Source organism: Tachyglossus aculeatus, chromosome X3 (assembly GCF_015852505.1).
Source record: "Tachyglossus aculeatus isolate mTacAcu1 chromosome X3, mTacAcu1.pri, whole genome shotgun sequence".
In the NCBI taxonomy this organism is placed as follows: domain Eukaryota; kingdom Metazoa; phylum Chordata; class Mammalia; order Monotremata; family Tachyglossidae; genus Tachyglossus; species Tachyglossus aculeatus.
Window position 1 is genome coordinate 5,158,679 of NC_052099.1, and position 15,914 is coordinate 5,174,592.

At 46.0% G+C, this 15,914-nt stretch overlaps 3 non-coding genes across 3 annotated transcripts; all 3 read left to right on the plus strand.

Annotated features, from left to right (window-relative positions):
- Positions 1–3,125: 3,125 nt before the first annotated feature.
- TRNAE-CUC lies at positions 3,126–3,197 on the plus strand. The gene has a single exon. It is a non-coding gene; the product is annotated as a tRNA-Glu (tRNA).
- Positions 3,198–5,447: 2,250 nt separating this feature from the next.
- On the plus strand, positions 5,448–5,556 carry TRNAL-CAA. The gene is made up of 2 exons: positions 5,448–5,485; positions 5,511–5,556. It is a non-coding gene; the product is annotated as a tRNA-Leu (tRNA).
- Positions 5,557–8,246: 2,690 nt separating this feature from the next.
- On the plus strand, positions 8,247–8,318 carry TRNAE-CUC. The gene has a single exon. It is a non-coding gene; the product is annotated as a tRNA-Glu (tRNA).
- The last annotated feature ends 7,596 nt before the right edge of the window (positions 8,319–15,914 follow it).

Here is a 15,914-nt window from a genome sequence, read left to right on the forward strand (position 1 = left end):
CTAAGCGCTCGGGAAGTGCAAGTTGGCAACAGAAGTTGGGCCTTTCATTCATTCATTCAATCGTATTTATCGAGCGCTTACCGTGTGCAGAGCACTGTACTAAGCGCTCGGGAAGTGCAAGTTGGTAACAGAAGTTGGGCCTTTCATTCATCTGACCTCCTTCCCTTCCCCCCAGCACCTGTATATATGTATATATGCTTGTACATAATCATCATCAATCGTATTTATTGAGCGCTTACTATGTGCTGAGCACTGTACTAAGCGCTTATTTTGTACACATTTATTACTCTATTTATTTTACTTGTACATATCTATTCTATTTATTTAATTTTGTTAGTATGTTTGGTTTTGTTCTCTGTCTCCCCCTTTTAGACTGTGAGCCCACTGTTGGGTAGGGACTGTCTCTATATGTTGCCAATTTGTACTTCCCAAGCGCTTAGTACAGTGCTCTGCACAGGGTAAACGCTCAATAAATACGATTGATGATAATGATGATTCAATCGTATTTATCGAGCGCTTACCGTGTGCAGAGCACTGTACTAAGCGCTCGGGAAGTACAAGTTGGTAACAGAAGTTGTGCCTTTCATTCATTCATTCAATCGTATTTATCGAGCGTTTACCGTGTGCAGAGCACTGTACTAAGCGCTCGGGAAGTGCAAGTTGGTAACATGTTATGCCTTTCATTCATCTTACCTCCTTCCCTTCCCCACAGCACCTGTATATATGTATATATGCTTGTACATATTTATTTATTTATTTATTTTACTTATTATTTACTTATTTATGTTTGTACATATTATTACTCTATTTACTTTACTTGTACATATCTATTCTATTTATTTTATTTTGTTAGAAGGTTTGGTTTTGTCTCCCCCTTTTAGACTGTGAGCCCACTGTTGGGTAGGGACTGTCTATATATGTTGCCAACTTGTACTTCCCAAGCGCTTAATACAGTGCTCTGCACACGGTAAGCGCTCAATAAATACGATTGATGATGATGATGATGATGATGATGATTCATTCATTCAATCGTATTTAGCGAACGCTTACCGTGTGCGGAGCACTGTACTAAGCGCTTGGAGAGTACAATTCATTATCAAATAGGGACAAGCCCTACCTCCTCTTTTACCTCCTTTCATTCATTCACTCAAGGGTATTTATTGTGCGCTTACTGTGGGCAGAGCACTGTACTAAGCGCTTGGAGAGTACAATTCATTAACAAATAGGGACAACCCCTACCCCCTTCTTTTATTATTCCCCTTTATTTGTGAGAAGCGGAATGGTTTAGTGGAAAGAGCCCGGGTTTGGGGCTAATCCCGTCTCTGCCACTTATCAGCTGTGTGACTTTGGGCCAGTCACTTCACGTCTCTGGGCCTCAGTTCCCTCATCTGGAAAATGGGGGTGAAGACTATAAGCCCCCCGTGGGACAACCTGATCACCTTGGAACCTCCCCAGCGCTTAGAACAGTGCTTTGCACATAGTAAGTGCTTAATAAATGCCATTGTTATTATTATTCTCTGGGCCTCAGTTCCCTCATCTGTAAAAGGGGGATGAAGACTGTGAGCGCCCTGTGGGACAACCTGACCACCTTGTAACCTCCTCAGCGCTTAGAACAGTGCTTTGCACATAGTAAGCCCTTAATAAATGCTATTATTATTATTATTATTATTATTATTATTCTCTGGGCCTCAGTTCCCTCATCTGTAAAAGGGGGATGAAGACTGTGAGCCCCCCGTGGGACAACCTGATCACCTTGTAACCTCCTCAGCGCTTAGAACAGTGCTTTGCACATAGTAAGCGCTTAATAAATGCCATTGTTATTATTATTATTATTCTCTGGGCCTCAGTTCCCTCATCTGTAAAAGGGGGATTAAGACTGCGAGCCCCCGTGGGACAACCTGACCACCTTGTAACCTCCTCAGCGCTTAGAACAGTGCTTTGCACATAGTAAGCGCTTAATAAATGCCATCATTATTATTATTATTATTCTCTGGGCCTCAGTTCCCTCATCTGTAAAAGGATTAAGATAGTGAGCCCCCCGTGGGACAACCTGACCACCTTGTAACCTCCTCAGCGCTTAGAACAGTGCTTTGCAAATAGGAAGCGCTTAATAAATGCCATTATTATTATTATTATTATTCTCTGGGCCTCAGTTCCCTCATCTGTAAAAGGGGGATTAAGACTGTGAGCCCCCCGTGGGACAACCTGGCCACCTTCTAACCTCCTCAGCGCTTAGAACAGTGCTTTGCACATAGTAAGCGCTTAATAAATGCCATTATTATTATTATTCTCTGGGCCTCAGTTCCCTCATCTGTAAGAGGGGGATTAAGACACTGAGCCCCCCGTGGGACAACCTGATCACCTTGTAACCTCCTCAGCGCTTAGAACAGGGCTTTGCACATAGTAAGCGCTTAATAAATGCCATTATTATTATTATTATTATTATTATTATTCTCTGGGCCTCAGTTCCCTCATCTGTAAAAGGATTAAGATAGTGAGCCCCCCGTGGGACAACCTGACCACCTTGTAACCTCCTCAGCGCTTAGAACAGTGCTTTGCACATAGTAAGCGCTTAATAAATGCCATCATCGTTATTATTATTATTCTCTGGGCCTCAGTTCCCTCATCTGTAAAAGGGGGATGAAGACTGTGAGCCCCCCGTGGGACAACCTGACCACCTTGTAACCTCCTCGGCGCTTAGAACAGTGCTTTGCACATAGTAAGCGCTTAATAAATGCCATTATTATTATTATTATTATTATTCTCTGGGCCTCAGTTCCCTCATCTGTAAAAGGGGGATTAAGACAGTGAGCCTCACGTGGGACAACCTGATGACCTTGCATCTACCCCAGCGTTTAGAACAGTGCTTGGCACATAGTAAGCACTTAACAAATACCATGATTATGATGATAACAATATTGCCTCTTTCCCTTTCCATTTTTCTCTATCTTCTTCACAAAGGCGGAGCTTATATTTCTATACATTTGGGTAGGGACTGTCTCTATATGTTGCCAACTTGTACTTCCCAGGAACTTAGTACAGTGCTCTGCACACAGTAAGCGCTCAATAAATAGGATTGATGTGATAATGATGATATATTTATGTGAGTAAGAAGCGTCTACATCTCCCTGGTGGTCTAGTGGTTAGGATTCGGCGCTCTCACCGCCGCGGCCCGGGTTCGATTCCCGGTCAGGGAAAGGATTTTTTTTTTCCTGTTTAAAAAAGAAATAGAAAATAAAAATATATTCTGCTCCCTCCTTTATACAGCTTTAAGAGGTGGAGGGCGAGGGGCTCCCCTGACTCCATTCCAAGGAACCATGAAGAGGAAGGGGAGTCTCCACATGAGGCAGAGTCAATCAGTACATCACTGCTACTTATTGAGGGTGGCCTAGGGGAAGAAGTCCGGACAGGGGACCTGGGTTCTAATTTCACTCCACCACTTCATCATCAATCGTGTTTATTGAGCGCTTACTGTGTGCAGAGCACTGTACTAAGCGCTTGGGAAGTACAAACTGGCAACATATAGAGACAGTCATCATCATCAATCGTATTTATTGAGCGCTTACTGTGTGCAGAGCACTGTACTAAGCGCTTGGGAAGTACAAATTGGCAACAGATAGAGACAGTCATCATCATCATCAATCGTATTTATTGAGCGCTTACTATGTGCAGAGCACTGTACTAAGCGCTTGGGAAGTACAAATTGGCAACACATAGAGACAGTCCCTACCCAACAGTGGGCTCACAGTCTAAAAGGTGGAGACAGAGAACAAAACCAAACATACCGACAAAATAAAATAAATAGGATAGATATGTACAAGTAAAATAAATAGAGTAATAAATATGTACAACCATATATACATATATACAGGTGCTGTGGGGAAGGGAAGGAGGTAAGATGGGGGGGTGGAGAAGGGGACGAGGGGGAGAGGAAGGAAGGGGCACCACTTAAATGCCGTGTCACGTATCTTCTCTGTGCCTCAGTTTTCTCACCTGTAAAATGGTGATTCCGAACCGGTTCTCCTTCCTATTTCGATTGTGAGCCCCCTCATTATCTTACCTCTGCGCTTAGTACAGTGCTCGACATAGTAACCGTTTAACCACCATCCACAATCCTTACTACTTGGTGCAGAGCACTGTGCTAGACGGTTGGAAGACTACAACAGCGCTGACACTGTGGGCCCTACGTGGGACAGGGACTGTGTCCAGCCCCATTTGCTTGTATCCATCCCAGGGCCTAGTAAAGTCCTTCATTCATTCACTCCATCGTATTTACGGTGCTCTGCACACAGGAAGCGCTCAATAAATACGATTGATTTACTGGACGCTTACTGTGTGCAGAGCACTGGACTAAGCGCTTGGGAACTACAAATGGGAAACATATAGAGACGGCCCTTACCCAGCAACGGGCTCACAGTCTAGAAGGGGAAGACAGACAAATAAATAGTGCTTGGCACATCATCAATCGTATCAAGAAATACGATTGATGATGATGAGCGCTTACTGTGTGCAGAGCACTGTACTAAGCGCTTGGGAAGTACAAGTTGGCAACATCTAGAGACAGTCCCTACCCAATAGTGGGCTCACAGTCTAAAAGGGGAACATAGGCACATAGGGCACATAGTAAGCTCCCTGCCACTTACTGCCACTACCTGTATATATGGTTGTACATATTTATTACTCTATTTATTTATTTATTTATTTTACTTGTACGTGTCTATCCTACTTATTTTATTTTGTTGGTATGTTTGGTTCTGTTCTCTGTCTCCCCCTTTTAGACTGTGAGCCCACTGTTGGGTAGGGACTGTCTCTATGTGATGCCAATTTGTACTTCCCAAGCGCTTAGTACAGTGCTCTGCACATAGTAAGCGCTCAATAAATACGATTGATTGATTGATTGATTGAGCCCACTGTTGGGTAGGGACTGTCTCTATGTGATGCCAATTTGTACTTCCCAAGCGCTTAGTACAGTGCTCTGCACATAGTAAGCGCTCAATAAATACGATTGATTGATTGATTGATTACTGCTGTGTGACCCTGGGCAAGTCACTTCAATTCTCTAGGCCTCAGTTCCCTCATCTGTAAAATGAGGATTGGGACTGTGGGGCTCCCACGTGGGGCAGGGACAGTGTCCAACCTGATTCGCTTGGCTCCATCCCAGCGCTTAGTACAGTGCCTGTGTTTTAAAAAACGTACTAATAAAGAGCACAATTATGATGTGACACTGACAGACGGAGAGAACGGGACGGATGGAAGTAATGACACACATAAAAAATGGATGAGAAAATGATCAGGACCGGCTTCTGTCTATACCAACTGCAACGCGGGACAGAAGCAGAAAAAAAGGGAGTGGAGTTGTTGCTTTTCAACAATTTGATACAATTTTCCTCCCAACCACCGGCCCTTTCTTCCTAGAAGTGAGTGTGTCGGGGGAAATTAAACCGGGTGTCAGGATGGCCGAGTGGTCTAAGGCGCCAGACTCAAGGTGATTTCCTTCCCCGGAATGGGTGTTCTGGTCTCCGTATGGAGGCGTGGGTTCAAATCCCACTTCTGACACATTGCATTTTTTTTTCTTTTTTTTTTTCGGGAAAGGCTGCCAAAGAGGAGGCAGGAAGAGGAGCGTGGGGACCGGAGAGAGGGCAAAGAGGGGTTTGGGGGGTCAAAGAGGTGCTAAAAAGGGGGGAAATGAGGTGGAAAGAAGGAGGTGCAGGAACTGGAGAGAGTGCAAAGAGGGGTGCCAAAGTAGTTGCCAAAGAGATGCAGGAGAGGGGTGCAGAAGTAAAGGCATCCTCTCACCCCTCGAATATCCTTTTGGAATAAAATCAGGGAGGGCCCGGCGGTGGCGGCCCAACACTTGCATACAGGAGCCCCCTGCCCACTTTAGGTCACAGAATCAGGTCAGTCGCTCGGTTAGGCGTATTTATAAAGTATTTTTAATCGGAATCAGGTGGGCCTTTCGGCGTGCAGAACCAGATACACCTGTAAGCCACGGACCCTAATTATAATAAGAGCCACAATGAAATAATGGGGGATTTGTCGAGCGCTCACTATGGGCCAAGCACTGGACTGAGCGCTGGGAACCGTATTTGACCCCTAGTCAGCGCTTATATTATTATTATTATTAAAAGGAAAACATATTGGATAATCAGATTTATTATCTCAAGCTCCTGGTGGGGGGGGCAACGTGCGGTGCGCATGCGCGCTTCGAGGCCAAGGGACCCTTATTATAAGAGCTACAATAAAATAATGGGGGATTTGTCGAGCGCTCACTATGGGCCAAGCACTGGACTAAGCGCTGGGAACCGTATTTGACCCCTAGTCACTGCTTAATAAATACCATTAAAAGAAAAAAATATTTGATAATCAGATTTATTATCTCAAGCTCCTGGTGGGGGGCAATGTGCGGTGCGCATGCGCGCTTCGAGGCCAAGGGACCCTAATTATAAGAGCCACAATAAAATAATGGGGGATTTGTCGAGCGCTCACTATGGGCCAAGCACTGGACTAAGCGCTGGGAACCGTATTTGACCCCTAGTCAGCGCTTAATAAATACTATTAAAAGAAAAAAATATTTGATAATCAGATTTATTATCTCAAGCTCTTGATGGGGGGGCAACGTGCGGTGCGCATGCGCGGTTCGAGGCCAAGGGACCCTAATTATGAGCCACAATAAAATAACGGGGGATTTGTCGAGCGCTCACTATGGGCCAAGCACTGGACTAAGCGCTGGGAACCGTATTTGACCCCTAGTCAGCGCTTAATAAATACTATTAAAAGAAAAAAATATTTGATAATCAGATTTATTATCTCAAGCTCTTGATGGGGGGGCAACGTGCGGTGCGCATGCGCGCTTCGAGGCCAAGGGACCCTAATTATGAGCCACAATAAAATAACGGGGGATTTGTCGAGCGCTCATTATGGGCCAAGCACTGGACTAAGCGCTGGGAACCGTATTTGACCCCCAGTCACTGCTTAATAAATACTATTAAAAGAAAAAAATATTCGATAATCAGATTTATTATCTCAAGCTCCTGATGGGGGGGCAACGTGCGGTGCGCATGCGCACTTCGAGGCCAAGGGACTCTAATTATGAGCCACAATAAAATAATGGGGGATTTGTCGAGCGCTCATTATGGGCCAAGCACTGGACTAAGCGCTGGGAACCGTATTTGACCCCTAGTCAGCGCTTAATAAATACTATTAAAAGAAAAAAATATTTGATAATCAGATTTATTATCTCAAGCTCTTGATGGGGGGGCAACGTGCGGTGCGCATGCGCACTTCGAGGCCAAGGGACTCTAATTATGAGCCACAATAAAATAATGGGGGATTTGTCGAGCGCTCATTATGGGCCAAGCACTGGACTAAGCGCTGGGAACCGTATTTGACCCCTAGTCAGCGCTTAATAAATACTATTAAAAGAAAAAAATATTTGATAATCAGATTTATTATCTCAAGCTCTTGATGGGGGGCAACGTGCGGTGCGCATGCGCGCTTCGAGGCCAAGGGACCCTAATTATAAGAGCCACAATAAAATAATGGGGGATTTGTCGAGCGCTCATTATGGGCCAAGCACTGGACTAAGCGCTGGGAACCGTATTTGACCCCTAGTCAGCGCTTGTATTATTAAATGATTACCTTGTAGCTACCCCAGCGCTTAGAACAGTGCTTTGCACATAGTAAGCGCTTAATAAATGCCATTAAAAAAAAGGAAAACATTGGATAATCAGATTTATTATCTCATCTCCCCCTTTTAGAATGTGAGCCCACTGTTGGGTAGGGACTGTCTCTATATATTGTCAATTAGTGCTTCCCAAGCGCTTAGTACAGTGCTCTGCACACAGTAAGCGCTCAATAAATACGATTGATTGATTGATTGATTGGTGGGGGGGCAACGTGCGGTGCGCATGCGCGCTTCGAGGCCAAGGGCCCCTAATTATAAGAGCTACAATAAAATAATGGGGGATTTGTCGAGCGCTCGCTATGGGCCAAGCACTGGACTAAGCGCTGGGAACCGTATTTGACCCCTAGTCACTGCTTAATAAATACCATTAAAAGAAAAAAAAATTTGATAATCAGATTTATTTTCTCAAGCTCCGGGGTGGGGGGAAAAAAAAAAAAAACCGTGCGGTGCGCATGCGCGCTTCGAGGCCAAGAGCCCGCCTAAAGCCGCGGAAGATTCAGCGCATGCGCCCTTTAGCCCTGCCTGTCCTCGAGGACGTTTCCGAAGGCTTCGCGCCTGCGCTTCCCTGGTGGTCTAGTGGTTAGGATTCGGCGCTCTCACCGCCGCGGCCCGGGTTCGATTCCCGGTCAGGGAACGTCTTTTTTCTCATTTCTTTTAATTTATATATTTTTTAATCTATAACTGGGCCTCAGTGACCTCATCTGGAAAATGGGGATTAAGACTGGGAGCCCCATGTGGGACAGAGACTGGGTCCAACCTGATTAATTTGTATCTACACCAGTGCGTGTTTTGATTTGTTGTCCCCTCTTCTAGACTGTGAGCCCATTGTTGGGCTCTATATGTCTCTATATGTGGCCTGCTTGTACTTCCTAAGCGCTCAGTACAGTGCTCTGCACACAGTAAACGCTCAATAAATACGATTGATTGAGTGAATGAATGCATGCATGCTTAGAACAGGGCTTGGCACATAGTAAGTACCTTGAGAAGCAGCTCAGCTTAGTGGAAAGAGCTTGGGAGTCAGAGGTCATGAGTTCGAATTCCACTCCTCCACTTTTGTGCCGTGTGGCCTTGGGCAACTCACTTCACTTCTCTGTCCCTCAGTTCCCTCATCTGTAAAATGGGGGTGAAGAGTGGGAGCCCCATGTTGAATGAATGAATGAATGCATGCTTAGAACAGGGCTTGGCGCATAGTAAGCACTTTGAGAAGCAGCTCAGCTTAGTGGAAAAGGCTTGGGAGTCAGAGGTTATGAGTTCGAATTCCTCCCCCGCCACTTTTCTGCCGTGTGGCCTTGGGCAAGTCACTTCACTTCTGTGTCCCTCAGTTCCCTCATCTGTAAAATGGGGGTGAAGAGTGGGAGCCCCATGTGGGACAACCTCATGACCTCGTATCCACCCCAGAACTTGAAACAGTGCTTGGCACATAGTAAGCGCTTAACGCATGCCATCATTATTATCGTGGCTCGGTGGAAAGAGCCCAGGCTTGGCAGTCAGAGGTCATGGGTTCAAACCCCGGCTCCGCCACTTGTCCGCTGTGTGATTTTGGGCAAGTCACTTCACTTCTCTGAGCCTCAGTCACCTCATCTGTAAAATGGGCATGAATAATAATAATAACATTTATTAAGCGCTTACTATGTGCAAAGCACTGTACTAAGCGCTGGGGAGGCTATAAGGTGATCAGGTTGTCCCACGGGGGGGCTCCTAGTCTTCACCCCCATTTTCCAGATGAGGGAACTGAGGCCCAGAGAATAATAATAATGGCATTTATTAAGTGCTTACTATGTGCAAAGTACATTGCACACAGTAAGCGCTCAATAAATACGATTGATTGATTGATTGCAAAGCACTGTTCTAAGCGCTGGGGAGGTTACAAGGTGATCAGGTTGTCCCTCGGGGGGCTCACAGTCTTAATCCCCATTTTACAGATGAGGAAACTGAGGCCCAGAGAAGTGAAGTGACTAGCCCAACGTCACACAGCCGACAATTGGCAGAGCCGGGATTTGAACCCAGAGCTCTGACTCCAAAGCCCGAGCTCTTTCCACTACACCACACTGCTTCTCTTAAGCAGTGTGAAGACCGTGAGCCCCACGTGGGACAACCTGATCACCTTGTATCCCTCCCAGCGCTTGGCACATAGTAGGAACTTAACAAATGCCATTATTGTTACTAACAAGGACTGTTATTTTATTATTATTTTCTAATCAACCGGTCCTGACTCCGAGGCAGCACTGCCAGCTGGATCCTGTATATATGTATATATGTTTGTACATATTTATTACTCTATTTATTTATTTATTTATTTTACTTGTACATATCTATCCTATTTATTTTATTTTGTTAGTATGTTTGGTTTTGTTCTCTGTCTCCCCCTTTTAGACTGTGTGCCCACTGTTGGGTAGGGACTGTCTCCATATGTTGCCAATTTGTACTTCCCAAGCGCTTAGTACAGTGCTCTGCACATAGTAAGCGCTCAATAAATACGATTGATGATGATGATGATGATGATGATTCCTGGCAGATCCGGGCATGGGGGCCAATTTCCGGCTCTCTCCTTCCATGTGCCAGGACGGCGTGGCCCGGTTGCCCTCCTCCGCTTTCCCAGTCGCCCTCCGGCCTCATCTTCCTTTCCCGCCTGGGTCCCGGCTTCTCCCAGCAGTGGCATCTCCCAGGTCGGGCATTAATTCATTCATTCAATCGTATTTATTGAGCGCTTACTACAGCATGGAAGGGCGAGGTGGGTTTGACACGAGGCTTGGCGTCGGGACTCCTGGGTTGGCATCCCTGGCACTGTGACAGGGCGGGTGAATGGCCGTCCTTCTCTTCTTCTTCCTTCTCTACATCAGGGCGGACGTCCGGGTCGGAAGCAGCATGGAAAGAGTGGAAGGAGTGGAAAGAGCCCAGGTCTGGGAGACAGATGGCCTGGGTTCTAATCCTGCTCCACCACTTATACGCTGTGTGTGACCTTAGGGAAGTCACTTTGCTTCTCCAGGCCTCAGTTCCCTCATCTGGAAAATGGGGACAAAGACTGTGAGCCCCACGTAGGACCCGATCAGTCCAACCTGATTAGTGCTGTATCTACCCCAGCACTTAGGACAGGGTAGAGCCGGGGTGGAGAAGGGGGGAGAAACGGAACCCATTCTAATAGTAATAGTGAAAGGGATGAAGACTTGATTGTGACCTTGGGGAAGTCACTTTGCTTCTCCAGACCTCAGTTCCCTCATCTGGAAAATGGGGACGAAGACTGTGAGCCCCACGTAGGACCCGATCAGTCCAACCTGATTAGTGCTGTATCTACCCCAGCACTTAGGACAGGGAAGAGCCGGGGTGGAGAAGGGGGGAGAAACGGAACCCATTCTAATAGTAACAGTGAAAGGGATGAAGACTTGATTGTGACCTTGTGGAAGTCACTTTGCTTCTCCAGGCCTCAGTTCCCTCATCTGGAAAATGGGGACGAAGACTGTGAGCCCCATGTAGGACTCGATTTGTCCAAACTGATTAGTGCTGTATCTACCCCAGCACTTAGGACAGGGTAGAGCCGGGGGGGAGAAACGGAACCCATTCTAATAGTAATAGTGAAAGGGATGAAGACTTGATTGTGACCTTGGGGAAGTCACTTTGCTTCTCCAGGCCTCAGTTCCCTCATCTGGAAAATGGGGACGAAGACTGTGAGCCCCATGTAGGACCCGATTAGTCCAACCTGATTAGTGCTGTATCTACCCCAGCACTTAGGACAGGGTGGAGAAGGTGGGAGAAATGGAACCCATTCTAATAGTAATAGTGAAAGGGATGAAGACTTGATTGTGACCTTGGGGAAGTCACTTTGCTTCTCCAGGCCTCAGTTCCCTCATCCGGAAAATGGGGACGAAGACTGTGAGCCCCACGTAGGACCTGATTAGTGATAATGGGACCTGGCACATAATAAGCACTTAACAAAGACTATAAAAAATAAAAACAAAAACAGGATGGCTGTGCTGGTGAGACCTGCCACACTGTCCATTCCCCTGTGTACAGGCCTGGCCCAGGGACCCAGGTGGGGAGTGGGAGGGAGGGGGTAACTTTTTTAAAAAAAATGGTACTTATTAAGCACTTACTTTACGCGAGTCGCTGTTCTAAGCTCTGGGGGACATACAAGCTAATAAGGTGGGGCACAGTCCACGTCTCACTTAAGGTTTACCATCTTAATCCCCATTTTACAGATGCGGTCACTGAGGCACACAGAAGTGAAATGACTTAGTACAGTGCTCTGCACATAGTAAGCGCTCAATAAATACGATTGATGATGACTTGGGAGGCACGAGTCTAGGTCTGTTTCCTCCCCATCCCCATTTTTCTCATTTACTCACTATGGGGAAGTTCTTTCTGTAATCCGTCCTTCTTCTCTCACTCGCGTCCTGCCACTGGCCTGGACCGCCCTCCCTCTTCATAACTGACCGACAGGGACTCTCCCCACCTTCCAAGTCTTACTGAAGGCGCATCCCCTAATTTTAATCCCGGCTCCGCCACTTGCCAGCTGTGTGACCTTGGGCAAGTCACTTAACTCCTCTGAGCCTCAGTTCCCCGTCTGTAAAACGGGGATTAAGAATGTGAGCCCCGCATGGGACAACCTGATCACCTTGTATCTCCCCCAGCGCTTAGAACAGTGTCTATATGTGTTGCCGACTTGTACTTCCCAAGCGCTTAGTACAGTGCTCTGCACACAGTAAGCGCTCAATAAATGCAATTAATTGATTGATTGCTTCGCGAGCTGCTTACTATTACCTCCTCCATGAGGTCTTCCCTGACTAAACCCTCATTTCTTACTCTCCCACACCCTTCTTTGTCGCCCCGACCTGCTCCCTTTCTTCTCCCACCCCCATCTTGGCTCCACAGCATTTAAAACTGTAATTTATTTCTTTGTATTAATGGCTATCTCCCTCTCTAGACTGTAAGCTTGTTGTGGGCAGGGAATGCAACTGTTATATTGATATACAACAATAATATACAACATAAATATAACAATACCGTGTGCAAGTGCTGTGCACACAGTAAGTGCTCAATAAATACGATGGATTGGTTGAGTCTCTCCTGTTTCAGTTCCCACCCATTCTCTCTAATAATGATGATGATGGTATTTGTTAAGCGCTTACTATGTGCAAAGCACTGTTCTAAGCACTGGGGGATACAAGGGGATCAGGTTGTCCCACCTGGGGCTCACAGTCTTAGAGAAACAGCGCGGTTCAGTGGAAAGACCCCGGGCTCTGGAGTCAGCGGTCATGGGTTCGAATCATCATCATCAATCGTATTTATTGAGCGCTTACTATGTGCAGAGCACTGTACTAAGTGCTTGGGAAGTACAAATTGGCAACATATAGAGACAGTCCCTACCCAACAGTGGGCTCACGGTCTAAAAGGGGGAGACAGGGAACAAAACCAAACATACTAACAAAATAAAATAAATAGGATAGATACGTACAAGTAAAATAAATAAATAAATCCCAGCTCCACCACGTGTCTGCTGTGTGACCTTGGGCAAGTCACTTCACTTCTCTGAGCCTCAGTGACCTCATCTGTAAAATGGGGATGAAGACTGTGAAACCCGCGTGGGCCAACCTGATCATCTTGCATCCCCCCCAGCGCTTAGAGCAGTGCTTTGCACACAGTAAGCGCTTAACAAATACCATCATCATTATTATTAGAGAGAATGGGTGGAAACTGAAACCGGAGCGACTCCACCAATCAATCGTATTTATTGAGCCCTTGCTGAGCGCTTAACAAATGCTATTATTATTATTAATCCCCATTTGACAGATGAGGGAACGGAGGCCCAGAGAAGTGAAGCGACTTGCCCAAAGTCACCCAGCTGACAATAGGCGGGATTTGAACCCATGACCTCTGACCCCGCCCGGCTTACTTGGTGTCAAGCGCTGTTCTAACGCCCTGGCCCGTCCCAGAGGAGGGAATCCAGCTGCCCAGAGAGGGCGACCGGTTCTCTCGGGGTCACACAGCTTGTTCGGAAGCAGTTACGCTGAACGAGTGCCCACTTCCGAGGGGGTTCTCCATGGGGACGTGGGCCCCGGAGAGCTAATAACTGGGAATGGTTTGGAGATAATGATCTCGTTAGAACATGGCTACCTGGGGGCCTCATTAATCGGCCTCGCCAAAACTTTTAATGGGGTGCAACCTATATCCCAGGAGGGAGAGTTGGCTCTGCTATTTGGCTGGGCCGTGACTATTTCCCGTAGTCTCCCAGTGGAGGCTACTACTACTACTCATTCTCCAGAACGGGAAGTCTGGGGAGACCGGGAAGAAGCCGCAGCGGGAGGGATGGAGGTCGGACTCCTTCAAAATTATAATGGGGTAGAAGACCGGGCATTGAGGAAGGCTGAAAGAGGCTGGCTACTATTATTACTAGCAGAGAAGCAACGTGGCTCAGTGGAAATCAATCAATCAATCAATCAATCAATCGATCGTATGTATTGAGCGCTTACTGTGTGCAGAGCACTGGACTAAGCGCTTGGGAAGTCCAAGTTGGCAACGTCTAGAGACGGTCCCTACCCAACAGCGGGCTCACAGTCTAGAAGGGGGAGACAGAGAACAAAGCCAAACATACTAACAAAATAAAATAAATAGAATAGATATGTACAAGTTAAATAAATAAGCGCCCGGGCTTGCGAGTCAGGGGTCATGGGTTCAAATTCTGGCTCTGCCACTTGTCAGCTGTGTGACTGACGAGTCACTTAGCTTCTTTACGCCTCAGTTCCCTCATCTGTAAAATGGGGATTAAGACTGTGAGTCCCACTTGGGACAACCTGATCAATCAATCAATCAATCAATCAATCGTATTTATTGAGCGCTTACTGTGTGCACAGCACTGTACTAAGCGCTTGGGAAGTACAAGTTGGCAACATATAGGGACAATCCCTACCCAACAATGGGCTCACAGTCTAAAAGATCACCTTGTATCCTCTCCAGTGCTTAGAACAGTGCTTTGCACATAGTAAGCGCTTAACAAATGACACCATTATAAATATGTATATATGTTTGTACATATTTATTACTCTATTTATTTTTTTATTTTACTTGTACATATCTATTCTATGTATTTTATTTTGTTAATATGTTTGGTTTTGTTCTCTCTCTCCCCCTTCTAGACTGTGAGCCCACTGTTGGGTAGGGACCGTCTCTATGTGTTGCCAACTTGGACTTCCCAAGCGCTTAGTCCAGTGCTCTGCACACAGTAAGCGCTCAATAAATACGATCGATTGATTGATTATCATTAGTAGCAGTAGCGGCAATCAATCCATGGTATTTCTTGAGAGCTTACTAACCCACTCCCAACGTCCAAAAACCCTCTCCTGTCTCTGTCCCACCTCTTAGCAATCCATCAATCAGTGGTGATTATTAAGTGCTTATTATGTGCAATCAATCAATCAATCAATCGTATTTATTGAGCGCTTACTATGTGCAGAGCACTGTACTAAGCGCTTGGGAAGTACAAATTGGCAATACATAGGGACGGTCCCTACCCAACAGTGGGCTCACAGTCTAAAAGGGGGAGACAGAGAACAAAACCAAACATACCAACAAAATAAAATAAATAGGATAGAAATGTACAAGCAAAATAAATAAATAAATAAATAAAAAGAGTAATAAATATGTATGATATGCAGAGCACTGTACTAAGCGCTTCAGAAAGTACAGCCTAACAGAGTGGATAGACATGTTCCCTGCCCCAGAGGAGTTTATAATCTAGAAGGGGAGATAGACATTAATATAAATAAATGAATTATGGATACGTGGTAAGTGCTGTGGGGTTATGGGCGGGGTGAATACAGGATGCAAATCCAAGTGCAAAGGTGATGTGGAAGAGGGAGCGGCAGAAGAAGAAATGAGGGCTTAGTTGGGAAAGGTTACTTGGAGGAAATAATAATAATGGTATTTATTAAGCGCTTACTATGTGCAAAGCACTGTTCTAAGCACTGGAAATGCGATTTTTGTAAGGCTTTGAAGGTGGGGATAGAGATCGTCTTTTGGACGTGAAGGCGGAGAGAGTTGGGATCAGCAGCTAGAGAGATGAGATCCAAGTCCAGTGAGTAGGTTGGCATTTGAGGAGCGAATTGTTTGGGCTGGGATGCAGTAGGAAATCAGGGAGATAAGATAGGAGAGGGCAAAGTGAGTCAGTGCTTTAACGACCATCATAAGGTGTTTCTGTTTGATGCGGGGGTGGATGTGTGGCGGTTCTTGAGGAGTCGGG